General features: G+C 39.3%; 1 protein-coding gene across 1 annotated transcript in view; it reads right to left on the bottom strand.

Moving 5' to 3' along the window:
* Positions 1–25,202, bottom strand: part of FAT3 (FAT atypical cadherin 3) — a 650,121-nt gene that overhangs the window by 604,944 nt on the left and 19,975 nt on the right.

Below are 25,202 nucleotides of genomic sequence, written 5' to 3'. Positions count from 1 at the left end.
CTCATCAGAACTAATTAACTCATCAGATTTCTGGTAGGAGATTTGAGCATTTATGTAGAAATTCTTCACAAACATGAAGGAATGTCCCTACAGTGAGTAATCTCTACAGTTTTTTTTTCCTCTTGAGAAGTATAGGTGCATAAAAAAAAAGAATTTGTTTTCTGTCCCATTTCTTCCTTCCTAAATAAAATGTAATATGATAAACTCACAGATGCCAAGTGGATTGCTTTTCCAGTAAATGTTTTTGATAAATGAGTTGGTATAAAGAGTTGGCATGGCGGGAATGTAGAGAGCAGTGGTGGGTGCCAGGCATGGCAGTATCAGGGAGGCAGCCTTTTGATGCCCTTCCACATTGGAGTAGGGCAGTGGCAAAGTCCAAAATTCTCCCAGTAGATTTATATCAGCACAGGGCAGCACGCAGACACATGCTAAATGCAACTCTGTAGGTGATGTGCCAGCATTAACAGAATTATAAGCATGAATCACAGTCCCTATGAAAATCATCAGGTAAAATCAAGAAGAGATATTCAAGAAGCATACTCAAATTTTCAAATGGTGTTTCCATAAAACTGGCAAAGAACCACTCAACAAATAGAGGATACATTCTATGAAGTACAAACGAAGTGAGTCTTTGAGAACAATTCCTGCTATCCCAGAGGGTGGGCAAAAATGTCTTTTTCAGCCACAACCACCAGACAGAGCTGAAGTTGTTGGAGTGGAAAGGGACATGCATTTCTCCAAGGCAAAAAGTTGTACTATATTCCCTAATATAAAATATACCCACTACAGTTAATAAAGAAATGAAAGCACCCTAGATTGTACTTAATTTTCTGACACAGACAGTGATAAAAGCTGAAAAGTACCTATCAACCAAGGCCACACAGCTCAATATGCCTCCCTAATGACATTTTAACAAGGAGGATTTGTACGTGTCAAACAGGGAATAAATAGCATTTTGGTTCTGAAGACACTTCTTTAGCTCCTGCCCATACTAAAGAGAAAATACAGTTTCAAGGATATTTGGACATAATTCTTCATTGTGAGGCCAGGTTCCCAAACTGAAGAATGAAATAAACAGCATGAATTGTTCAGGGAGCTACTTTGATGAGTTTTGAAAAGAAATGTAGCTTATTTATTACCCCTTTCTCTTAATGAAAAACTAGTCAGTTATTTCTTTAAAAGAGATGTTTAGAATCTGAGATAAATCTCCTTCCAAGTTAAAGATTTGAAGGAGAATATTACAAACTGTATCTTATGTTTAATAATAAAAACTAGTTATTGAAACCATAATTTCAGCTGGGACAACTGCTAAAGTGAATCCCAGAAAACCAGTAGAACTGATGGAGGGGAAGGGGAAGGAAGGAGGGAGGGAGGGAACCTCTTGCCCTGCCCCCAACCTAAGCCACTCCCAGGGAAGTGTTCCCCAAAGGTAGTACTCCCCTGGCCTTCTCTGATAAGTCTCAGTACCAGGTTGTAATGTTTACTCTTCTGTCTTCCCCATGACAGTTGGGCCCTATGAAGGCAGAGTAAAAGGCCCACCCCATTCAGCATTTTATGTGCAATGCCCAATACAGTGCCTGGCTCTCAGTTTACATGGGAGAGGACATGAGAGCACAAGGCAGAGTTGCTTCTTTTTTTAAAAGATTTTATTTATTCATGAGAGACACACAGAGAGAGGCAGAGACACAGGCAGAGGGAGAAGCAGGCTCCCTGTGGGGAGCCCGATGCAGAACTCGATCCCAGGACCTGGGGTCATGACCTGAGCCAAAGGCAGACGCTCAACCATTGAGCCACCCAGGAGCCCCAGAGTTGTTTCTTTTTCATCTCTAACAGTTTTGGGTGTTAGCCTGGTGGAGCAGAAAGCAGTAAGTTTTCTATCTTTTAAGTAAATACAGGGTTTCAGCTCCAGGACAACCCACAACTTGCTGAACCATCTCTGACTCTTGAGTGGTTGTCTTTACTCACACACTGTGGGTCCCCAAGTAGGGACCCCAAGACAAAAACCTCCAGGGAGTGGTGGTAATTTCTAGACTCTTGGCTTGGCAATTGTTTTGTTTTGTTTCCCGGGTCTTTCACTTTTTTTTCTTTACTGAATGCCAAAAAGGGTCCCTATAAAATATTCACAGAATTGAGTCCTGACAATCTAAAAGGTGGGCACTGAAATAAATAAATAAATAAATAAATAAATAAATAAATAAATAAATAAATAATAAAAGGTGGGCACTGAGTACCACTGACTCTGAATCCCCTTTACTCAAGGAGACACAGGTTTCAAACGCAAGCTGAAATAAACACATTAATCTCTGAATAATAACAGTATGGAAAGATGTCTGATCTCTCTCCATAACTGCCCTTAAGATGTCAGCACGTAGCCTAGTGACAGCGACACTGAGTGCCAGGACCACCAGGAGTCAGGAAAGGGAGAGAACTGCGTAACTCTGAAGAAGCACGGCTACTGTCTTCCTCAAGTCTTTGCCTTTCTAACACGAAGTCAGAAAAGATAAGTATAAAATGCAAACATAAGCAATATTCAAGCTTCATGTGTTTATATCAAAAAAGGAGAAAATGAAAAAATATTTCCATTGTCATAGCAACCTGGATTCACCCACAGTAAGTGTATGGTATGTGATAGTGGTCATGCTGAATTACTAGTTAAGCTCCTTCTAAATGCACAGTTTGTTCTAAAGGGCAAGGGGCAGAGAGGACTTTAATGCCCTTAAAACAACACAAGATTAGTTTCTACAGTTTAACCATTTCAATACACATTTCACTTATGCTACAGTTAACCATTTTCCTCTTTTATTCATATTCATATTTCCTCTTTATTCATATTAATGCATTAAGCCCCACTATCCTGAAACATGTACAACAAGAAAACAAGGCTTAGAAATAACCACCATATGATCCAGCATTTCTACTTCTGGATATTTATACAAAGAAAATAAAACAATAACTCCAAAAGATATATGCATCCCTGTGTTCACTGCAGTGTAATTTATAATAGCCAAGATAGGAAGTGATTTAAGTGTCTTTCAAGAGATAACTAACTGGATAGGGGCACCTGGGTGGCACAGTCAGGTAAGTGTCCGACTCTTGGTTTCAGCTCAGGTCATGATCTCAGGGTTGTAAGATGGAGCCCCACATTGGGCTTCCCACTCACCATGGAGTCTGCTTGAGATTCTCTTCCTCCCTCTCTCTCTGCCCCTCCCACTCAGACTCAACCTCTCTCTCTTTCTCAAATAAGTAATTCTTAAAAAAAAGAGAGGGAGATGACTGGATAAAGAAGATATATATATATATCTTACATATATATATATATATATATGCAATGGAGTATTACTCAGCCATGAAAAAAAAACAGATGGACCTTGAGGATAAGTAAAATAAGTTAGACAGGGAAATACAGATACCATATGATTTCTTTTAAAAAAAAAAAAACAAAGAAAGAGACAAAACAAAACCAGACTTATAGATACAGAGAACAGCCTGGTGATTGACAGAGAAAGGGATTATTGGGGAGTGGGCAATGTGGGTGAAGGGGATCAAGAGTATAAACTTCTAGCTACAAAATAAGTAAGCCATGGAGATGCAATGCATAGCACAGGGAATATAGACAATAATATTACACTAACTTAGTATGGTGACAGATGGTAACTAAAATTATGGTGATCATTTCACAATATATATAAATATCACATCACTGTGTTGCACACTGGAAGCTAATGTAATACTGTAGGTCAATTATATTTCAGTTAAAAAAAACAAGGCTCAAAATACAAGTCTCAAGTTGTTCTACATTCAAATAAGCAGTAAATATCAGCATTATTATAATTTCCCTTGGCTTGTCATGAGACAGGCAAAATATCAAGGTAGCCTGGTTTCTATTATTTATCATTTCTATAATTAAATTAGCCAAAGTCAACAAAATGAGACCTAGAATACATAAGGTAGAGAGGCATAATGGTGAAATTTAAATGAGGCTCTGGGCTTGGCAGTGATTGGTCAGTAGCTCACATCCAACTCTGTGCCTCTAGCACTTAACCACTCTGCTGTTCGGTTTCTCCATCTGTGAAATGGAGGTACTGATACCTGCCCTGTCACACTTCCTCCTAGCACAATGGTTGTTCAGTATATGTCTGCTTTTGGGAACCCTGGGTGGCGCAGCGGTTTGGCGCCTGCCTTTGGCCCAGGGCGCGATCCTGGAGACCCGGGATCGAATCCCACATCGGGCTCCCGGTGCATGGAGCCCGCTTCTCCCTCTGCCTGTGTCTCTGCCTCTCTCTTTCTCTCTCTGTGACTATCATAAATAAATAAAAATTTAAAAAAATATTTAAAAAAAAAGTATATGTCTGCTTTTCTTCATCCTAAAAGCTAGTATCAAATGCAAATCCTGCTCTTAGGGGCCTCAGAAATGTCACTAGAAAAGTTGTCAAGATGAAAAAACAAAAACAAAAACAAAACAAAATGGGGGGTGGGGTGAATGGGTGACAGGTACTGAGTGGGGCACTTGACGGGATGAGCACTGGGTGTTATTCTGTATGTTGGTAAATTGAACACCAATAAAAAATAAATTTAAAAAAGAGAAGATTAAAAGCAACAGGATATGATGAATGCCAACAGATGACACACTGGGGAAATGTTGCATGATTTGTTCACTTTCAAGCATTTAGAATTAAAAATGAAAATTATAAAATGCACATATATATATATATATATACTTATATTCAAATACCATATTTATCACACAACATTTTAGAATGTGTGGAAGTTTATTTAGCAGATCCAATCTTCACAACTTGTGCAGACATGAGGAAGGAAATTTTCAAGGACAACTAAACAGTTTTTTGCAAACTCTTAAAATCTTTATATGCAGTGAAACAGTTTTTGCCACAATACTGATGATATGAAATATTTTTCAAGAAATCAACTTTATATATATATGAAAAATTCCAGACTCTTACATGACCCAAAAACCCTGAGGAAGACCAAGTTCAATGAATTGAAAAAGAAAACGATGGGCAGAACCTGGAGAAGCATGGAGCACAGGGAACCTGGTTGAGTTAACGCCGGGATGCTCCACCACATGAATGGTCAGGCCCCTCAGCACTGCACTGCTAACACTGGGTACAAGGCCATCAAGGATTCCCAAGTGCATGTGATCAATATTCTATTTATTACAATAAACAATGTGGGCCATAGTAATCAACTACAAAGGAGGGAGAATTAAGAAGGAAAAGAAGAGTAAGATAAAAGATATCTCTCCAGGGGTACAAGGACCAGAAGACGAATACTTGCATTTCAGTAGCTACTCTGACCACAGCAACTGTCTCCATTTCTCCTCTACTTCTATTATTCTGTTCTTTGTGGAGCAGAACTGGCATTCATCCTTCAGAAGCATTTACAATCACCTGCATTTTGGCCAGGTGCTACAGCTTCAGAGACATAGCTTTTGCCACCCCAATGCTTTTTCTGGGGGCGTTTTCTCATTCTGGTCTTATCACAGTCCCATGTGAAATCATCTCATTTTCTCAAGAAGGGTATGTACTAAATTCCCAAATAATTATAAAAATTAAAACTTGTTTCAATTCTTGCACTAAATTATCTAAAATATATCATGCTCTGCCCTTCAAAGGACCTGCAAAAATTCCACTGGATGCGTTAAAAGATTTGTCTGATTTCTTGAGACCCTGGATGGATCATTAAAGGGTCCAATGACCTTCCCTAAGCTCTGACAAGGGCCATTCCAAGAATGCCTTACAGGTATCTCATAACCATTCAAGGACTGGATTCTCCAAATTCTGAGCTAAGGCTTCATCAGCTGATGGAAAGAACTTGATATGTCAGGCAACTCCTTTGAACCCAAGTAAAAGTGGGTGTATACATGTTCTTCCTTTCCAGTACTAAAAAGATTCATTGAAACTATTTCTTGATACCTATTTTCAGGAAAATATAAGAAAAGGAAAGACAAGGAATTCTGAAGGCTATTAAAACCACCCATGAGCAGTTATTACCAAGTGAAGGCAGCTAAAGAGGTCTTCTATTTTATGATCTGTTCAATAGTAGAATTTCCAATTAAACGTTCCTTCTCAGAAAGGTCCTTATCACTATTCCATCATTTCAGATGCCTCTGGTAAGCAAAAGCTAATCTAATACAGTGGCTTTCGTCCAAGTTTCTTTAGGTCACATGGAAGCAAATTAATACTTGAGTCATTCACACGCCTGGAAACTGAAGCATTAAACCTTTTTTTTTTTTTTAATTTAAAAAAAAGTAAAGAAAAAAGTCAATATATATGCAAAAGAAGCAATATAGTAATAAGAAAACCTGGGGTTCAGGGGGGAAAGGAATCTGGATATTAATTAGATGGATATTAGATGTAATTGGATATTAATTAGAAGGCACTAATTTAAGAATCTTTAATAAAAGGAATGGCTAAAATGTCTCAGCATCTAGCCAGCAGGAGTAGGTCAAAGAACTAATGGTTTGGAGATTCTATGTACAATTGCACTTAATTTCTGTTGTGGCATTTTTCTGCTTTTAGAAAGAAATATCTTGAGGAATCAGGTATTAATATTCAAGTTACATAGCCACCAAGGGGTTGGAATAACACAAACGTTTGGAAGCTACAAGGCTCTTAGGTTATATGTTGCACTGAACTAAGTCCAATTGGTGGCTATAACTTGGATGTGCTATTCTGAGCTGGGCTAAAGTGTCATGTAGTAAGATTCTAAGATACATTCCAACAAATAAGAAAATAGCCAAAATAAGACAAAAAGTGAGAGCAAACAACAGCTTAGAGAACAATTCTAAACCCTTGTAGGAATGAGGTCATTTTTATACCCAAAATATAGAGAGGAATCCAGGTTTTTCTTCATTGAGGCTACAAACATACAGGTCTGTCACACACTCCAATTACCCAGAGGTCTGAGACCCCAGGTTGGGGAGAGTTGCTTTAAGGTATCTTTAAACTGGGCATACTCCTCCTTACCTTTCCTATTTAATGATATGAACCCATTAAATGGCTTTCTTGCTTGGATGAATTCCTCCTTACAATCTAAAATTCCTCCCATGAAGAAACTCAAATAATTTTGCCTCTGAAAATACTATCTTTTCAAAAATCCCCTGAGTACAGGGATTTGAGATGATTTATGGAAACAACACTCATCTGAAGTAGTACATTGTCATAGCATTTTTTAATATGAGTAATGATACAGCTCTTTCTCTTTCAGTAACTCTGCCCTATAATAAACTATCACCACACTACCCACAGATAATGATATAACAATTTTTCCCAGCTATTCATACTACTTAATATGGGCAGACAAAAACCGAATAGGATACCCACTACTTAAGTTATTTTGCTGTCTATTTGATGTCCTACCTGTTGGCATACTCTGCTTGCAATTTTCAAAATCTTCTCTACTCTTCTGTTAGAGGATATTCTAATGTCTACTTTAACTTATCAAAGAACAGACCATGTATTGCATCTACCCCCTCGGGTACCACCTAAGATGGTAACTGCGCTGTCTCAACTTCAGTACAGGTAAGGGACCAAGGTGATATATTAGCTTTAGCTACTTATTACAGATACATCAAATAGCCTTCTTGGTCTAGATGTTGGTTCCTGAATGAGTTTACGGCCTATTTCCTGGATAACACACCTGGATAAGAGCTTGCTACACTGATACATATACCTACAGGGCCTTGAAGACCCTAAAAGAACTATTGAAAGTGGGAGTTTACAAAAATTTTTTCTTTAATTATCAGCAAAATTCAACTAAAGGAGGTAAGTCTAGCTATTTTTATGCCATCTGTTCCAATTTCATGCCCTACCACTTCTAAAACCAAATGAGAAAGCTGATAAGGATTCCTGCTCTTCTTTTTCCCTGCAGGACAAAATTTCCAAAGCCCTGAGTCATTTTTTTTTTTTTTTTTTTTTTTTTTTTGTATATGACTCCTGGAAGACGAACAGGAGTCTGAGTTCAAGCACATAAATGAATATTCTAAACACACACACACACACACACACTTCTAAGCTGCTAAATCTGGAACATTCTTAACAGGAAACAAAACTGATGAAAGAGGGGTAGCAAGGAAAAAGGCTATAGCCAAAGGCTGCATCTGCCTAAGAAACCGGGTCACACTGACAGGTTTTATAAAATGGGTGCTTAGAATTCTGCATGACAGCTGTACAAAGCTCTTCAGCTTCACTTTCCTGCCTCAAAAATAGCAGAGGCTCAGGGTATAATAGATCCCATCCCTGATAAGTAAAACTGTCTTATCCTTGAAAGACTTGAGGGCAAACTGCATTCCCACCTTAAAAACACCCTGACCACATCTTCTGCTCTCCATTTCTTATGTGAAAAATAGCCCAAGGAAGAGGAGATGAAAGCATGCTGAAAACCTTCTTCTTTAAAGACTGGGCAGGCCATTTAGGTCTCCGCCAGCATTTAGGAGAGCTCAGTCCATTAGTTTTCAATGATAGGTCTGTTCCTTTGCAATTTATTTCAATTCAACAAAATTTCAAGTAATTTAGATGCCATAAGTTTATTTACAAGTTATCGTATGTAGAGAAAGATTTCAGTTCTTTCTAAAGTGCTGAGTATTGAACACCAAATACACCTATACTACCATTCCAAGGTAAACGTCTTTTTGTGTCATCTACTGTATACAAAGGTAAGACTAGGAATATGGCCTACAGTCCTCTTTTTATAGCTTGTAATATTCATTATATTGCCATTAGTTGTGGTCTCCTTAGAAATTTCAACCCATTTTCTATTTATTACCCATTGAACAACTAGCTTTGATTATATATGTGGCCAGTGTAGGCACCACCCATATTATTGCCATCTTTAAGTGTCAAAGGGGAGAACTTCCTCTTCATTAATTAACATACCCTTCTGTCGTTCATTTAAATTGCATTTTTCTGCTTTAAATGTCAAGAGTCTAAATCTTATGCAGCAGCAGAAAGTTCAGAAGATTTCCATATTGTATTTCCTGTCCTTCTCTTTTCTTACTTTCTGAAAACTACTTGAACAATTCTGTTCTCTACTTTTCTTAAACAAATAATATTTGGAATCGTGAGTCCTAAGAATTAAAAGATTCATTTTACAGTTGCAGAAGCATGCTCAGAGGGCCGAAGTTGCTTGCCCAAGATTACACAGCCAAGGGGGAGTCAGGTCCGGTTTTGAAAGGTGGCCACAGTTCTTTCCTGCCCAATATCACTCAACCACCACCACCTCATAAAACACACACACACACTCACACACACATACACACATACACACATACACACACATCCCAAATACATTCCTCCTTTCTCACCTAATTCTCCTAATACCCTTATTTTCCTGTCACCCAAACCCTAATCCTCCTCCCCCACACCTCATCAGTGCTTCAACTGTTGGTTCTTTCTCCAAATCTGCTTGGTCTCTGGTCCCATCTTCATCCCACCTGCTCTAGGTCCATGACCCCCATCCTTACCCACCTGCCTCTTCTGTATGTTTTCTTCTGCCCCCATGTCTTTTTAATCCACAGTTCACACTGTACTACCTCCAGATAACTCTACAGTAATCACAGTTCTCATGATGCCAAAATGATTGCATTTTTTCAATGAAGCTCCACTGCCTAATGAATGAAATCCAAGCTCCCTTTCTGACATCCAGGACTCTTCAAAATCTGGCTCCATTTTTTCCCCTACTGCCATCCTTCACACAACCAATACTAATGAAATCATGCACAGTCCCCTGCCAGTCACCTCTGTGTTCCCCAGTCCTGGGCCTCTCCTCATGCTGCTGTGCCCAGCTGGAACAGCCCTTCCTGGCACAGCCAAGACTGGAGCTAATTCAAATGATCACTCCTGTGATCCTTCAAGCCAGGGTGAAATCTCCCTTGTCCGAATTTCATAGTATTTTGATTCCTTACAGTTCTTGCCATAGTATACCTGGTGTTTTCATTTCTTCAATAAATGACTTACTTCCTCTCCCAATCAAGAAAGCAGTCAGTCAGTGATTGTATCACTGTGGGTCCATCTCAGACTTAACACAACATCAGGCACACAGCAAGCACTCACATATATTGCTCCAGTGAATGCATTTGGGATCCCAGAGGCTGCCTACCTCTGTTAGAGCATATATATTCCTGGAGTCAAGCACAGACTTAACACACATCAGCCAGGAATAGAGGCAGAAGAGCAAGAAAACACTTTGTCATCCTAGGGTAATCCAAATAAAAAAAATACATTAAAATAGAAAAGGTTGGGGATCCCTGGGTGGCTCAGGAGTTGAGCGCCTGCCTTCAGCCCAGGGTGTGATCCTGGAGACCCAGGATCGAGTCCCACATCAGGCTCCCTACAGGGAGCCTGCTTCTCCCTCTGCCTGTGTCTCTGCCTCTCTCTCCCTCTGTGTCTCTCATGGATAAATAAATAAAATATTAAAAATAAAATAAAATAGAAAAGGTATTGGGCTATATCTTGGGGTGGAGGGGCGTGGAGAGGGCTGGCTTTAATGTTCCTGGTTCCACAATTTGCAAGCAAGATGGAGGTAGATCATAGGAGGTGTTCTGGGTGAAAACTGATTATATAATGGGCCCCTTTGACCAGGAAACCATGATATACAAACAGCGAAGCCACTCAACAGATACCTTTATTTTAGCCCATGGAAAAATAAAATGCTCAATCATAATTAGGTTATATTGTTCATTAAAATATAGTTCCAGCTGCACCCAAAGCAAACCTGAAAGGAGCTGAATCTCAGCATTCAGCAATGATTTAGAGGGGGGAAATGGGGCTCTATAATTTGTGAGTTTTCAATCACACATCAATCTGATTTCACTTCCATGTGTCTCTCCTCAGTTGTCTCTATCGCTGCACACACCCATCCTTCAAAGCCTAGACAGAAGGGTAGAAGGTTACAGTCCTAAGGAGACTTAGAATAGGTTGTAGGTTTCATTTTCTTGTTGTTATTTTTTAAAGGGAATTTTTTTCCTTCCTAAAATTTAAAAAGAGATGGAAAACCCATTAGGTAATTAGGACCAACTCAAGAGACCAATTCAAGACTGTTCCCTACAGTTCACTCTCCAGCAATTTTCCAGTCCACTTCCCTGGGGAATGTTAAAGTTGCCCCTCCTACAGCTATTTTCAAATGCAGCCTGAAAATGCCTGGTACCACTGCAAAGCTTTAAATGTACACTTTATAACAAGACCTGAGCTGAAATCGCAAGCACTATGAAAACCAGTATCTCTGCTTTTTTGCAAGGGGGCAAAACAGTCCTACGCATTTCCGAGTTAGCCTCACCTTAGCTGTTCTCCCCAGCGAGTCTCAACCTGTGGGATAGTTAGTATTGTCAGTCTCAGAAGTTACAACTTTTCAGCTTGGGCACAAGATTTTCATGAATCTCTCTCCATCATCAAAATGGCAAAAGCAAGCTACCAACTTCTAGAATTCTCAATCAGTAAAGTAGACTAGCAAACTTACCAACTTAGGACCTGTAGCTAGTGTTGCAAGGAATCCAAATTGTCCGAAGGCTGACTGTATGATTTACAGCTTAATTACAGTCAAGAGTACAGCACTGGGATCATGGCAGATCTGGGTTCCAATCCTGCTTCACAATTTATTGACTTTATAATACCAGACAAATTAAGTGATGTCTCTAAATCTGTTTCTCAACCATAAAACAGGCAAAATAATACCTAGTTCAGAGAATTCTGATGATCGTGGCACAATACATGTAAAAATGCTTTGCACAGAGCATCCTGGGGTCCACAAGAAATCCACAGTAAATGTTAATGGTAATATATGCACTTAAATTACTATTAGCCTGAATAGAACCACAGTACCTTGCATTTAGAAAAGACTTAATTTACACATGCCAAATTATGCCCAGGTTGTTGTTTTTTTGCTTGTGTTTTTTTTTTTTAATTTTGCACTGAGTTTTCTTATTCTTCATTCCTTTTTATCTCCTCATTTGTTTATAATATTAACAACCTTAAATGTAGACATCTTTTATCTTATGACCCCAAATGCTTTATATAAAGCTTCCAAAGAGTGATTTAATATCTTGCTCATTTGTAAATGCCTTGACTATAAATTCCAAAAATTTAAAGGATTCCCTCTGAGCTAAGGGATACCACGAGAATTTTAATGGTATTTGTGAATTAAATGTACACTCTCCCTAGCAAGTGCTCTGCTCCACAAAAGATCTGCTGTGACAGCAAATGGACACCAAATCTTTTCAAAGTAGAATGGGAAAAGGTGAAACAAAACCATCAACATTTAGCTGTGTCTTTTAGGCTCAACAACAAAATGTATCCATTATCACACATCAATATTCAGAAGAGAATGATAGATTACTGTATTTTTTAGATCAGTGTTTGACAACAGTATTTGTATCAGAGTTCAAATACTTTCTATTTTTACTTGATTTTCTCTGCTGTAATGGGGTAGATGTCATCTCTACATTTTAATTACTTGGACAATGCATGTTTCTCTGGTTTTATCCACTCCTGGTATCTTTGTCATGGTAGAGGCCTTGCTTCTAATTGGTGACAGTGTGAAATATATACGGCAGCAAAATTTCGCCTTTACATAGTCTTAGAGGGAGTTCACTCATACTTCCCCCTCTTTTCACATGTTGAACATCCATTGTGTCTCAGATGCCTAACTCATAGTCATAAAATTCTAAAAGGTAAGTGCTATTATTATCATCTGTTTACAGAGAAGGGCATTAAGGCACAGAAATGTTAAGCAAATTCCCAATCTCCCAGGAGTTGGCGTACTACAAGGCCAGACTCAACCCAGGGCAGCATGTATTTAAATACTGCATTAAATGTCCTCCTTAATATCCAACGTGCCCACAATAGCTCCTCTTCACTGATAAACATGTAAAAATCTGATTGTTTCGGCCAGCCCGCCTTCCTTTTCTTCCTTTCTTCTCCTTTCTTCAAAATGTGTTTTAATTAAGCCCCTACTTTATGGCAGGAACTGTGCTAGATAGTAGGAATCCAGTAATGAAAAAGACAAACATTGTATCTGCCCACAAGGTGTTTATAAAGCTAATGAGAAATTTTTATTTTAAAAAATCCTAAAATTAAAAATTATCCAAATAATTAAATAAAATTTACCAAAAAACACCCTAAAATTAAAAATGATGTAAGGATTTAGTTAAGTAGTCAGGATCATGGCTACAATCCCTTGGAGGACCCTGTGAAAGGAGACAGCGAGGGACCCATCCTGGTCTGGAGGACAAGAAAACAAGAGATCTCCAATGTTGTTGATGGGGCTTTGGCCAGGGTTAACTGTAGCCATGGCACCTATAAATGCAAAGGGGGCCATAGCTTTGTTTCTATAACATGTGGATTCTTAAGTCTTGCCCAGTGATATTGTGCAGCCAACTGCTTATTTTTCTAATAATACAAGATAGTTGCCAATAAAGTTTTCAAATGCCAACCTTCCTTCCACCTCTCCCTGGTTCTCTGCATATGCCAAGAAACTGGGTAAGTTCCTACAAAATTTCAATACAGTAACATGTCATAAAATGCTTCCCTTAGCCCCAAAATCTCAAGCAGTTCTCTGCCTTCTAGCCTGGCATCTAACACTGGTTTGGAGTTTGCCTAAGGCTCCTCTTTGCATAATAACTTAAATTTTTTTACATATGAATTTTTAAATATAGGAATGCCTTATTTTTCTCAAATGCTCAGTGGCAAGGGTTAATATTTCCAGCCATCAGGAACTTAATTGTTTGAAATTTCTCTTTCTGCATTTTGTCCTTAAATATCTTTCTAAAATGCATTGATATAATGTTTTACCTTAGTAGCAATCTGGTGAATAAAATAAAACTCAGACTCTTGGATCCTTCTGTGAGATTTCTCAGGATATCAACATTTCTTTAATCTTGCCTCATTGCTCACATTTGGATGTGGAGACTAGGACCCTTGGTGTGGACAGTACAGTATAGCTTTAAGAGATGACAGAGAGAGAAGGCAGTCACTGGATTTCTATTTTGCCTGTACTTTCCATCTCTTGCTAAGAAGCTTGGTATACCAGGGGCTGTTGGGTGGCTCAGTTGGTTAAGAATTTGACGTCAGCTCAGGTCATGATCTCGAATCCTGGGATTGAGCCCCACATAGAGCTCCCCATTCGGCAGGGAGTTTGCTCATCCCTCTCCCTCTGCCCCTCTCCAGCTCATGCTCTCTCTCTCTCTCTCTCAAATAAATAAAATATTCAAAAAAAAAAAAGAAAAGAAAAACAAAAGAGGAAGAAGAAGCGTGATATACCAGATAGAAAGGACAAGGTGACAATGTAAGAACTCTTATTAACCCAAAGCCTACAACAGTACAGAGCCCTTTCCCCCCGCAACTGGAGAAGCTTCGTTTTTATCTTTTTCAAATCTGCAGCTTCCATGGAGGATCTTAATGTCAAGATAGGATGTCATTGCTTTAAAGGTTAAAGAATTACTAATACCTGATTTGAATCAGTTCAAGTATCCAACCCAAATGAATTAAATCTGAGAGTGACCTAGGAATTTGCAATGTGATCTTTTCAGTCCAAACTTCATCAATAGCAGAAGACAGGGAATCTGGGGCACCTGGGTGGCTCTGTAGGTTAAGTGTCTGCCTTTGGCTCAGGTCATGATCTTGGTGTCTTGGGATTGAGCTCCTGCTGAGCAGGAAGCTTGCTTCTCCTTCTCTCTCTGCTACTGCCCCTGCTTGTGCACACACACACACTCTCTCTCTCTCTCTCTCTCTCTCTCATAAATAAATAAATAAATAAATAAATAAATAAATAAATAAATATCTTTTAAAAAAAATAACTAGTAGAAGAAGACTCGGAATCTTTTCTAAATCTCTTCCAACCTGAGATTCTATAATTCAATGAATCTCCTGTCAGCCTGGATCACTACCTTGGACATCTCCACAGTAAACAAATTCTTCACAAAGGCTGACTTTCTTAAGACTTGCCTCTTAAAAAAGAACTGGGAGGAAAAATATGGGTAAATCATGGTCACAATTTGGTCTAAGAACAGAATTACTTTGCATTAAAAGAAACCTCAGTTACTGTGAAGTAATAGTCTCTATAAATCCCAAGTACTGAATAATTATCCTTAAGCTTTCCAGTTGGTTTCCTTTCAAAAGAGCCAATAAATATGTCCTAGGTGCCCTTGGCAAATGAGTCCCATTCCAAGGAGGAAAAACTCAGAGCAGAAAGCAAGGAAATAAGCAGGAAGTACCAATAAGAATAAAGGAAAATGCTGTCAGCTGTGAAGTTAGTATTTTGCATGACATATTTAAATATACCAAGGAAAAGACAGATCAGCTAACAAGACCATCTGAAAAAAGAGTAATCTAAATTGCTTTAGTAGGAGTCAGGGAAACAGACGCTGTCCAGGGGATACATAGGAATACAGCCCTATCCTCCTGTGATGGACCATTTTTGCTCCCTGGGAGTGCATGTATCACCCAGATCCACTCGGCAACAGGGTACAGGGAGAACTAGCTTCAACACTGCAACAAGAAACCTGGCCAAACTTGTGATGGTCCTGCCCAGAGCCTCCTCACACTGCCTACAGAGAAGAAAAGAAACACTGCAAGGCTGCTCCCAGGTTCCTGCAAAACACTGCTTGATCCGGGCAAACAGGCACCAGTGGAAGAAAAGGCAATAATTACAGAGGGAGCTGGAGGTACTTAGACTTGACGGCTGATCTCAGAGTGACTGTCAAGTCCCTGGAAAAAGCAACACGCAATATTGTTTACACCTCCCTACCTGAAGTTCTATAAGACAGGAGGGCAGAGGGGGCTGGGGAAGGGATGTCTTGTCAGTGGATTCATGGTGTAGATTTCAGAGAGAATTACTATAGATTGCTCCAGGAGGAAGGTTTGCCAGCATTTACTTGCTTCTTCTTTGCCAAGTAAGTGGCCTAAGTCAAGAGGACCTAGGAATCTGTATAGTACAGTTCCCCTGATCCTAAGGCACAGCCAGGTTTGGGAACCACAGCTTAGGAAACAGCTTTCACCTTAGCCCATGACTGTTAGAGACTAAAGTGGGTAGAGTCGAGAAACATCAGCAGGAAGAAAAGGAAATGATACACAGTCCCGATGCAGTGCTTGTGGCCAAGTAAATTCGTTGAGGTGTTCAGGTGGCATGCTTTAGAGGAAGACTGTTCTATCCTTGAGGTCACTTCAAAGAAGAGCCACCCATAAGCACAGGAGTCTTGAAAAATAGTCATAACGTGCCAGTCTATGCCATGCTGCCATTTGGTCATGTGATTTGAGGGCAACACAGTTGGCTAGTATGATTGAGATGGTCACCACAGCAGCTGAACCTACACAATTTCAGTCTGTTTGATTCCATTTCACTTACCCAACACTGACACAGATACACAATTAGTAGGGAGAACTCTTGGTGCCAAGGGTTGTACAAAAAAAAAAAAATGGTCTGTGGCAAAGCTGTTACATTTATTTTCTTTATCTCCCCCCAGACACACACATACAATCCCACCGGCAAACTTGGTTCTTGTCTCCCTGGGGCCTCTCCAGAAGCTCCACCCAGCCAAGTGGCTTCTAATCCATTTACACATTTCTGATCAGGCCGTGGGGCCTTAGCGCCTTGATATTTCATAAAGCATAACTGTTGAAATTGGAATAATATATAACCCCAGATAAATGAATCGCATTTTTAAAAGTAACCGGTGAGTTATTGTGTGGAATTATAAAGTTTGTTAGAAAAAAAAAAAATAAAGTTTGTTAGAGGAAAATAGGAGACACATAAAGTTTTCGAAGTAAACCAATAGTATTTCAACACATCAGTTTGTTCATAAGGTCTTTCTAGGTCACAGATAATTCGAAAGTGGATAAAAGCTCATCAGATCTTGTTTATTAGCTATCCTTCCCAAAAAACCTAAGTTTCATGAGGGCAGAACTGTGCCTGTCTTTGTCTCTCACCGTTTCAAAAAGGCAGGCAAACAGTAGGCACTCATTTCTTATTTATTCAATAAATAAATGAAAAAAGTAATTTACAATTACTACATATAATTTGTGGGCCTTAACCCAGCAGATTTATCTTTTTAAAGTTAGATTTCTCCTTCAATTAATACTAAAATAAATATGAATTCCTCAAGCACATTACTGGAGAAGTAAGAGATAAGGAAAATAGAGGTTAGGAAAAATAGCTGATTGTGGAAAATCTACAATCAGATCATCAGGAGGTAATTTTAGTTCAACAATTTCATCAACTAATTTTCATTGTTTTTAAGAACTAAGCATCTGCTTTTCCGTCTAAATGTAACATTCTAAATGTTCCTAAAGAAATTAAGACAAATCACTGGATGAATTCAATTAGTGTAACATGACACACACCACAGCTGTTAAAGGAAAACTGTAATCTCCAACATACTTGGGGGTTCCGTTCCTTATTATGGGTGCAGCTGTCAGCAAGTTTTGAGCCTCACTCAACTTCAGGATGCTCACCTGCACCTGCGTTAGAAGCCGGAGATGAGGAAGCTTACATGAGACTATATCCATGCAGTACTTAGCAAAGTACTGGCTCCCAATAAACACTGATGCTTACTGCTATAAAGAACTTGAAATATATTTCATTTGGGTTTTTTAGATTGTAGTTTAAAGGGAATTTTTCTAGATGTGTATGTTTACTAAAACTGTCTCAAGAAAACACCACATGTACTGTAGAAATTGACTGATTCACATAAACATGGCTATCTTTATCACATCACTTTGTTTGATTTGACTTTCTGTAGCAACATTGTGAAAGTTAATGTCACTTTGCTAAACTCGTGCAAAAGATACACTTATGCCTGTAAATTCTGTTTGCAAACTCTGTTGAGAAATGACAGTTACTGTTCCTGTCCTCCTCCTGCCTCATCCTCACAGAGAAACATGTAAGCAATGGCTCTGAATCACCAGAGTGGAAATTGGTTCAGAGACTCTCTCCTCAAGCTTCAATTGTTTTGTTCTTTCAAAGCACTGTCCCTTCAGAATCAGCCACTTCTCACATGTAAGAGTTTAGCAGTCTGGAGTTCTTCAGAAGTCAGCTCTATTAATTACAGACATCCTCAAATGCAGTTTTTCTTTCTTTTTCCCTTTTGATGTATTAAACTGGCTGTCAGAAATTAAATTAATTCAGAAAGAAATGACTGAATATCTCCAAATTAAATCAACTGTTAAAAACTGCCTGGAATATGATTTTTGTTGCTAATACTAGATTTACCAGCCTACAAAGTTGACTACCCTGTTATTTAAGAGGACAATGGGCATTAATATTGTATAAATGCATAGGCCTTGCCAGAAAAAGTATCATATAACTGGTTTATATTATAATAAAAAATGCTTAGATGTTAAAAATAGAAAACCATCCCTTCAGTGTTCATATACAAAGCCTTCTCTGTAAACAGGAAAAAAAAACAAATGTTTTAGTATTCATCTATAAAACAAGAATTTAAAATGTTATACGACTGGTTTATATTAAAACCAAAAACACTCAGATACTAAAAATAGAGTTTATGTATCAGTCTGCATCCCAAAACGGTAAGAAATGAACGTATCAGGAATCAGGAATTTAGAATGTCTATAGCAGAGAAAACAATGAACTTTTTCATGAAAATAATGATAACAAAACTTTGTTTCCTAAGATTTCCATGTTCAGAAAATTTTAGGAGCAGAGGAGATCACAGATACCAACTCCCAACTCATCTATCATTCTGCAGGCAATATAAAATGTAACCCTGCAAGACAGATGAGAATCTATTCTATTCTGTATCAGGATTATAGATTTGCAACTGGGTAATAATCTGTTGCAATTTGCAAGGGTGGCAAGTCATTATGTAATGAATATTAAAAGCTCTTCCTGGTTGTAAAGTCTCTCCAGCCCTCTCCAATGACTTCCCTGCAAGGCAAGAGCTTCCATCAAATCGAGGAGAGCTGGCTGCTAATGCCCTAGGTTTTTATAAGGTGTTTGCACTGCTTTTAAATCTGTTTCATCATAATGACACTGTCTTTTGATGCTTTACTCTTCTTGCATATGAAGCTGAAGGAGGGAAGATGAAGTTCTTTGTTACTGTTGATTCGAGTATCCATCTTTTCCAGTACTCTCAGTCTACACACACAAAAGCCAAAAAACCTCTTAAAAGAAGGTGATTTATGAACTTGTAAACCCAAGAAGTCAATCAATATGTAATGAAGTAAAGAGAAAAAGAAAGAAAAGCAGGCAGGTGTGACGGAACGCTTGGTCGATGGCAATTACTGACATGCCTGGATTGAAAGCATTCAGTTCACTTACTAAGACCTCCAATTCTGATAAACACTGATTGATGAGTGAGAGACACATTTCAGATTGCACGCACTCTCTCTGCGCGTTCACTTCCAAGTCACAGGTGGTGGGTCTGTACTTACAAACACTAGCTGCCTCCTTACAATCTCCCATTCCCCCTTCAGTTCATCAATTTTATCTAAATTACTCCCTACCAGTTCATCCAAGGTGATAATGTTTGTTTCCAAAGTGACACAGCCGTCAAAATGTTTCCATATTTCACAAGCAAAATGCAGGTACTTTTACTTACTTTTAAGCCACAAAGAAGTCTTTCAGAATGCCCACTACAACTTTAAAATACAGCCTTAGATGCTGAAAATGCTGAAGTGTTTGAATCTAGAGGGCCAACTGGTGATGGAGCATAGTATTCGGATTTAAAAAACTGGACTCTGCCCTTCACTCGGTCCCTAATTAGCTATGTTGATCCTGGACAATTCATTCTCCCGCTCTCTGAACCTCAGTTCATCTGTAAAAAAGAGATTAAATCAGATTTACTCTGAAGTTTCCTCCAGCCCTAACACCTGGTGAGTCGTGGATCTTTTCAGGGTCATTAATGTAGTTACATTACTGAAATTGATTCTGCCCCTTAGAAACTGTTTATCTACTATAGGTTATTTAAATACCAAACCATATATATGCCTCACCAAAACGTATGTGGCAACGTCACTGTCATGCAGTAAGGTTTGAGACCTTACATCTGACGGCCAAGCAGTTGTTTCTCTTTTACCAATATCTATTATTTCCCACAATGACAATATAAACAAACAAAGTTGGACCAGGATTTTTAAAAAAGAGTTTAAACTTGTTTTTAATGTTTCAGTTCTCAAAATACTGATGGATGTCACACACTGTTCTGCACACTTAGTCGAAAGGTAAATTTGTATATATCCCCAGCAAAACAGATAGGGTATCCAGAACATCTGACAGCTATCCTAATAATCTTTCTCCAACATCCATTACCTTTCATATTTACATCTTTCTTTTGACAATTTCAAACTGGAGGGAAAATATGCAGAGGGCAATGCCATCTGCGTGAGATATGAAATCTAGCATGAGATGTGTTGATTCAAATACAAAAAATGATATACTCTTCCAATTTATTTTCTCTGATTTTTCAACTGATACATGAGCATATGAGATATAGATCAAGCCATTCCTAAAAAAAAAAAAAAAAAAAAAAAAGGAAAGCTTCAAAGACAAAGACCAATTTAAAACTTTGTCCTCTTTTCTGTAGGTAAAAGAATATGATTGCATATGAAGGAGAGAGGAAAGGAAGGAGGGATTGGAGCAATGGCAAGATAATCCTTTTGAAGCACGAATCCTCTATGATGAAGCCATTTTAACCACTTGTTCTAAACTTTTCTTAAATTTTCATTTGGGGCGGTGCCTGGGTGGCCCAGTGGTTGGTTGAGCATTGTCTTCGGCTCAGGTCGTGATCCTGGGGTCCTGAGATTGAGTCTCACATCAGCCTTCCTGCTTCTCCCTCTGCCTCTGTCTCTGCCTCTCTCTGTGTGTCTCTCATGAATAAATAAATAAAATCTTAAAAAATGTTATTCTTATTTCATCTATTAAAGTTCATCATCTATATGAGCTTGAATTTTTTAACGGAAAGGGATCCAGTTTGTTTTTGGAAGAATCTGAAATCAGAAGCATGAATTAAAAAAGACAGGAGAGTCCAAATATTTTACGACAGACAGGCTTCCTCAAAGACGTCAGCCACAATAAAAACTGTAAGTTACCAGCAACACCTCACAACTAGCAATTGGTAGAGAGGCAGACTGACTCTCTCTTGCATAGGAGAAACTGGGAAACAACATCCTTCTGATTTGGAATGGACAGTCACAGAAGTTCAAGTTACCAACAGAGAGGAACCCTATATATCTGCAATCTTGCTTCTGCCAGGTAGAAAAAAAATGAGGAAAGAGAGAGTGAAAAACGTGTGAATTGCAGTCACAGAAAGATGTATGTCACACCTGGCAAGGGCAGAGCACAGAAATGAGCAAGCATTAGTGGCCCTGAAAAAATCAGAGAGAAGACAAGGTTTCAAGGCTCAGCTAGGTAGCACAGGTTAAGGCAGGTGGAGGATTAGGTCTTTTCTGTTGTGGCAAGAGCTTTCTCCTCTCCTGCCATTATCTCGTGTGACTTCAAGGTCCAAATTCTGCTAACCTATCCCACAGACTCACCTCAATTCCAGACAGCACTGCCTTCAACTCTACTTCAGAGTCCAATTCTACAGTTACAGCCTAGGTCTCTGTCATTCCATGGAACTGTCCCATCTCTGAAATCACTAAGAAATGCCAACATCTCCAGTAATTTCCCATCTTCTCCAACACCCTAGTGTCTCTCTCTAAACGGGTCCTTCATCATCACTGAGACTTCATGTGATACCTCGATCACTCTTGGTTTCATTCTCTCATACACCTAGTTTTTCTTAACAGTCCCATTCATGGGGCATCTTAAATTCTATCACTCTCTGTCCTTTCCGACCCCCAGGACCCATATCTCTGGCCAATCTGCAATTCTGAATCACCCCTCCGTCTGCTGGCTTCCTGCGGTTCCCGGGCTTCTGTGGACCATAGGAGAGTTCTACATACATGCACAGGATGAAATACATCCACTGAGAGATGGGCTTCGACCCCAGCAGGGCCCTCAGTGCTGCCTGGCAAACTTGCTATTTATCTTTGGCACACCCCGCCTCATTGCCTACCTTAAGCCTTCACTGATTTCCTAAAGATCCTACTTTGTCCATCATCTTCTCACTCTAGCCCAGCTTCCAACTTCCCCAAGGGAATAGAGGCCATCCTCCGGGAACTCCCTTACTTGCCTTCCTCTGAATGGAGCCATCCTCACACACTCCTGTCTTGGAAAGACTTCCCCTTTTTTTCTTAGGAGACTATGTGTCTGCAGGCCAGGTTTCTATTTCTACTGGCCCTTTCCTCTCTGCCTAAAAAGATATTTGTTTTCCTCTTATCCTCATTAAAATAAAACAAAACAAACTTCCCCAAACCCAACTACCCAAACTTCTCCTTAGGCATCATGTCAGCCCCAACCCCTTCCTTTCCCTCATTGCCAAACTCTTTGCAAGAGTATTCAAAATTTGTTGCCACCACCTCTTCCCTCGCTTAAGCCCACTGCCATCTGGCAGGCATTCCCCTCCACTGCTCTGTTCGACAGTCAGCATCACATCCTCATGGCCAAATCCAATGGCCTTTTACAGCAGCCGTCTGCTCCTGCATCCAAAATTGCTCCGCCAACAGTGGGCGAGAGTGACTCATGCCTCCATTCTTGAAAATCTAATTCTTGGGCTTTGGGGACACTCTCCTCCTTTGGGTGTTCCACCACTGCTCAGATGGCTCTTTCTCTGGTTCCTTCTCTTCTCAATTCTTAAAGCTGCATGATTATCACCCTAGAGCAGGGGTTGCAAACCATAGCTGGCCTATGGGCCAAATGGGGCCAGTTGCATGTTTTAATAAATAAAATTTTGTTGAAACATACCTGGACCCCATTCATTTACATATCTCCTATGGCTATTTCCAAGCTATCAAGCCAGAGTTGAGTGAGTAATTATAACAGAGATGGTATGCCCTACACAGCCTCAAATACTTGCCATCTGGTCCTTTCCATAAAACATATGCCAGTTCCTCTCTAGACAGTCTACACAGTGACACCCAAAGTGTGGTCCCAGACCAGCAGCATTGACATTACTTGGGAATGTGTTAGAAATGTAGTCCTTGAGCTCCACCTGAAGCCTAACAAATGAGAAATAAGAGGGAAGCATAGGAATCTAGGTTTTACAAACCTTCCAAATGATTGATGCTCAAATGCAGTTTAAGAACCACTGGTCCAGAGGTGCCTGAGTGGCTCAGTCAGGTAAGTTGGTTTTGGTTCAGGTCATGATCTCATGGGTCTTCAGCTCAAGGCCCGCATTGGGCTCTGTACTCAGCAGGCTGTCTGCCTGAAGATTCTCTCCCTCTGCCCTTCAACCTACTTGCACGCATGCTCTCTCTCTCCTTTTCAAAAAAATAAATAAACCTTTAAAAAAAGAAAAAAGAACCACTGGGCCACATGATGACACTGGACAATCTCCAGGGCTTCAAGTACCACCCATGCATGTGATGGTGACTCTTGAATTAAGCTCTATTATGCTCTAAATTAGTATTTTCAACTACCGGATTATTTCCAACCAGAGGCTCCATCCTCCTCATTCAATAAATGCCTTCTCAACACCCTCTATAGGATAAGCTACAATCTGTGCAGGAGTCAGGGTTCCAGATAAAAATGTGTCTTATGCAATATTTGTAACATAACTTATACTAAAGAATTGTTCATTGTTTATCTGAAAATCAGATTTCACTGGAGATCTGTTATTTTTATTTACTCAACCTAGCAACACTATGCAGGCCATAAAGTGAACATCAAAGAGTTTTTACCCGAAAGTAGGACAGAATTCATTCAGAGAGCCAATGATATAAACACAGTGCAAAACAATATGATAACCTCAAAATCTCACATTTCAAAAATCTCTCTCTCCTCTTCCCATGTCAGTTAACAGCTGCAAGGTCTTTTGGGGCTACACTATTTCAAAAGCCTCTTCTAAATACCCAGAAATGGAGATTCTGACCCTGGAGTGGAGGGAAAAGTTGTAAGGCAGAGAGGAACATTCTAATCAAGTGTGTATATGAGAAACAGATTGCAAAATGAGTCACAATGGAATGATAAGAGAGACATTAAATATACTTAGATGCTCATTTCTCTAAACTTTGATCTTTATCTACTATTATATATAATGAGCAGTAAGTAATATAGTTGAAGTTTACTATTTTAAGGTAGGTTAATAAAAATTGGGTCCAGTTTTTAAAAAATGGTACCCCGTGAAAAGTTCATGGTTTGGAATCTGGATCTAAAATTAAAGTCCTTGGCTTATGGTCCAGACCACAAACCAAAGCACAGAGGCTCATCTGGTAGCATTTTACCCCATTAACAAGCCAAGGATCCAGGAAGAACTCTTCCACATTGGGTTTGTGAACTCTGATGACAACAGTGAGAGGAAAGCATTCTATTAACCAGCATCCTTTGTAACAAGAAAGTAGATTTTTAAACCAATGAACTGGGGAGGATGCAAAATGTCTGACCTACCAATTAAAAAAAAAATTCTGACAGTGTTCTAATTAGGGAAAAAAGACAATTTCTTAAAACACAGAACAAGGCTTTTAAAAAAAAAAAATCCAAACTGCCAGCAAAGAACATTTCCATCTCACTCTGAGCAAACTCGTTTTTAAAACTTTCTCCAAAAGTTCCAAAAGAAAACTTACTGCTACTCTAGTTCACGCGTGCTTGACACAGACCATGGAATCAGCTGTGGTAATAAAAACAATGACAGCAGAGACAATGACATTCAGACTCCCTCTCATTTTTAGCTAATATATACTCTTCCACTTTGTCTCCTCTTCTCATCTCGATCAATAGTGGCTGATTTCAATTCAACAAGTCCTACACTCCACATCTGGCTTAGGTGGAAAAAGGAAGATAACAGAGAAGAGGTAGCTGCCAGGCACCAAGATAATCTGCAAAACTAAACATACAACTATCCCGATTTTAAATTCCCAAGGTTGTTTTAGTAAATCCAAATTTGCAACTCGTAAATCACATTTGTTTCTTTACCCAAGTATAACTTGTAGGGCTTCTTTTTTTTTTTTTTTTTAAGATTTTATTTATTTATTCATGATAGACACAGAGAGAAAGAGAGGCAGAGACACAGGCAGAGGGAGAAGCAGGCTCCACGCAGGGAGCCTGACGTGGGACAGGTCTCCAGGATCATGCCCTGGGCTGAAGGCGGCGCTAAACCGCTGAGCCACCGGGGCTGCCCCAACTTGTAAGGCTTCTTGAAG

This window comes from Vulpes lagopus, chromosome 15 (assembly GCF_018345385.1).
Source record: "Vulpes lagopus strain Blue_001 chromosome 15, ASM1834538v1, whole genome shotgun sequence".
NCBI classification, from domain to species: Eukaryota; Metazoa; Chordata; class Mammalia; order Carnivora; family Canidae; genus Vulpes; species Vulpes lagopus.
The sequence above is the reverse complement of the archived record's forward strand: the minus strand, read 5'-3'. Positions and strand labels throughout refer to the sequence as shown.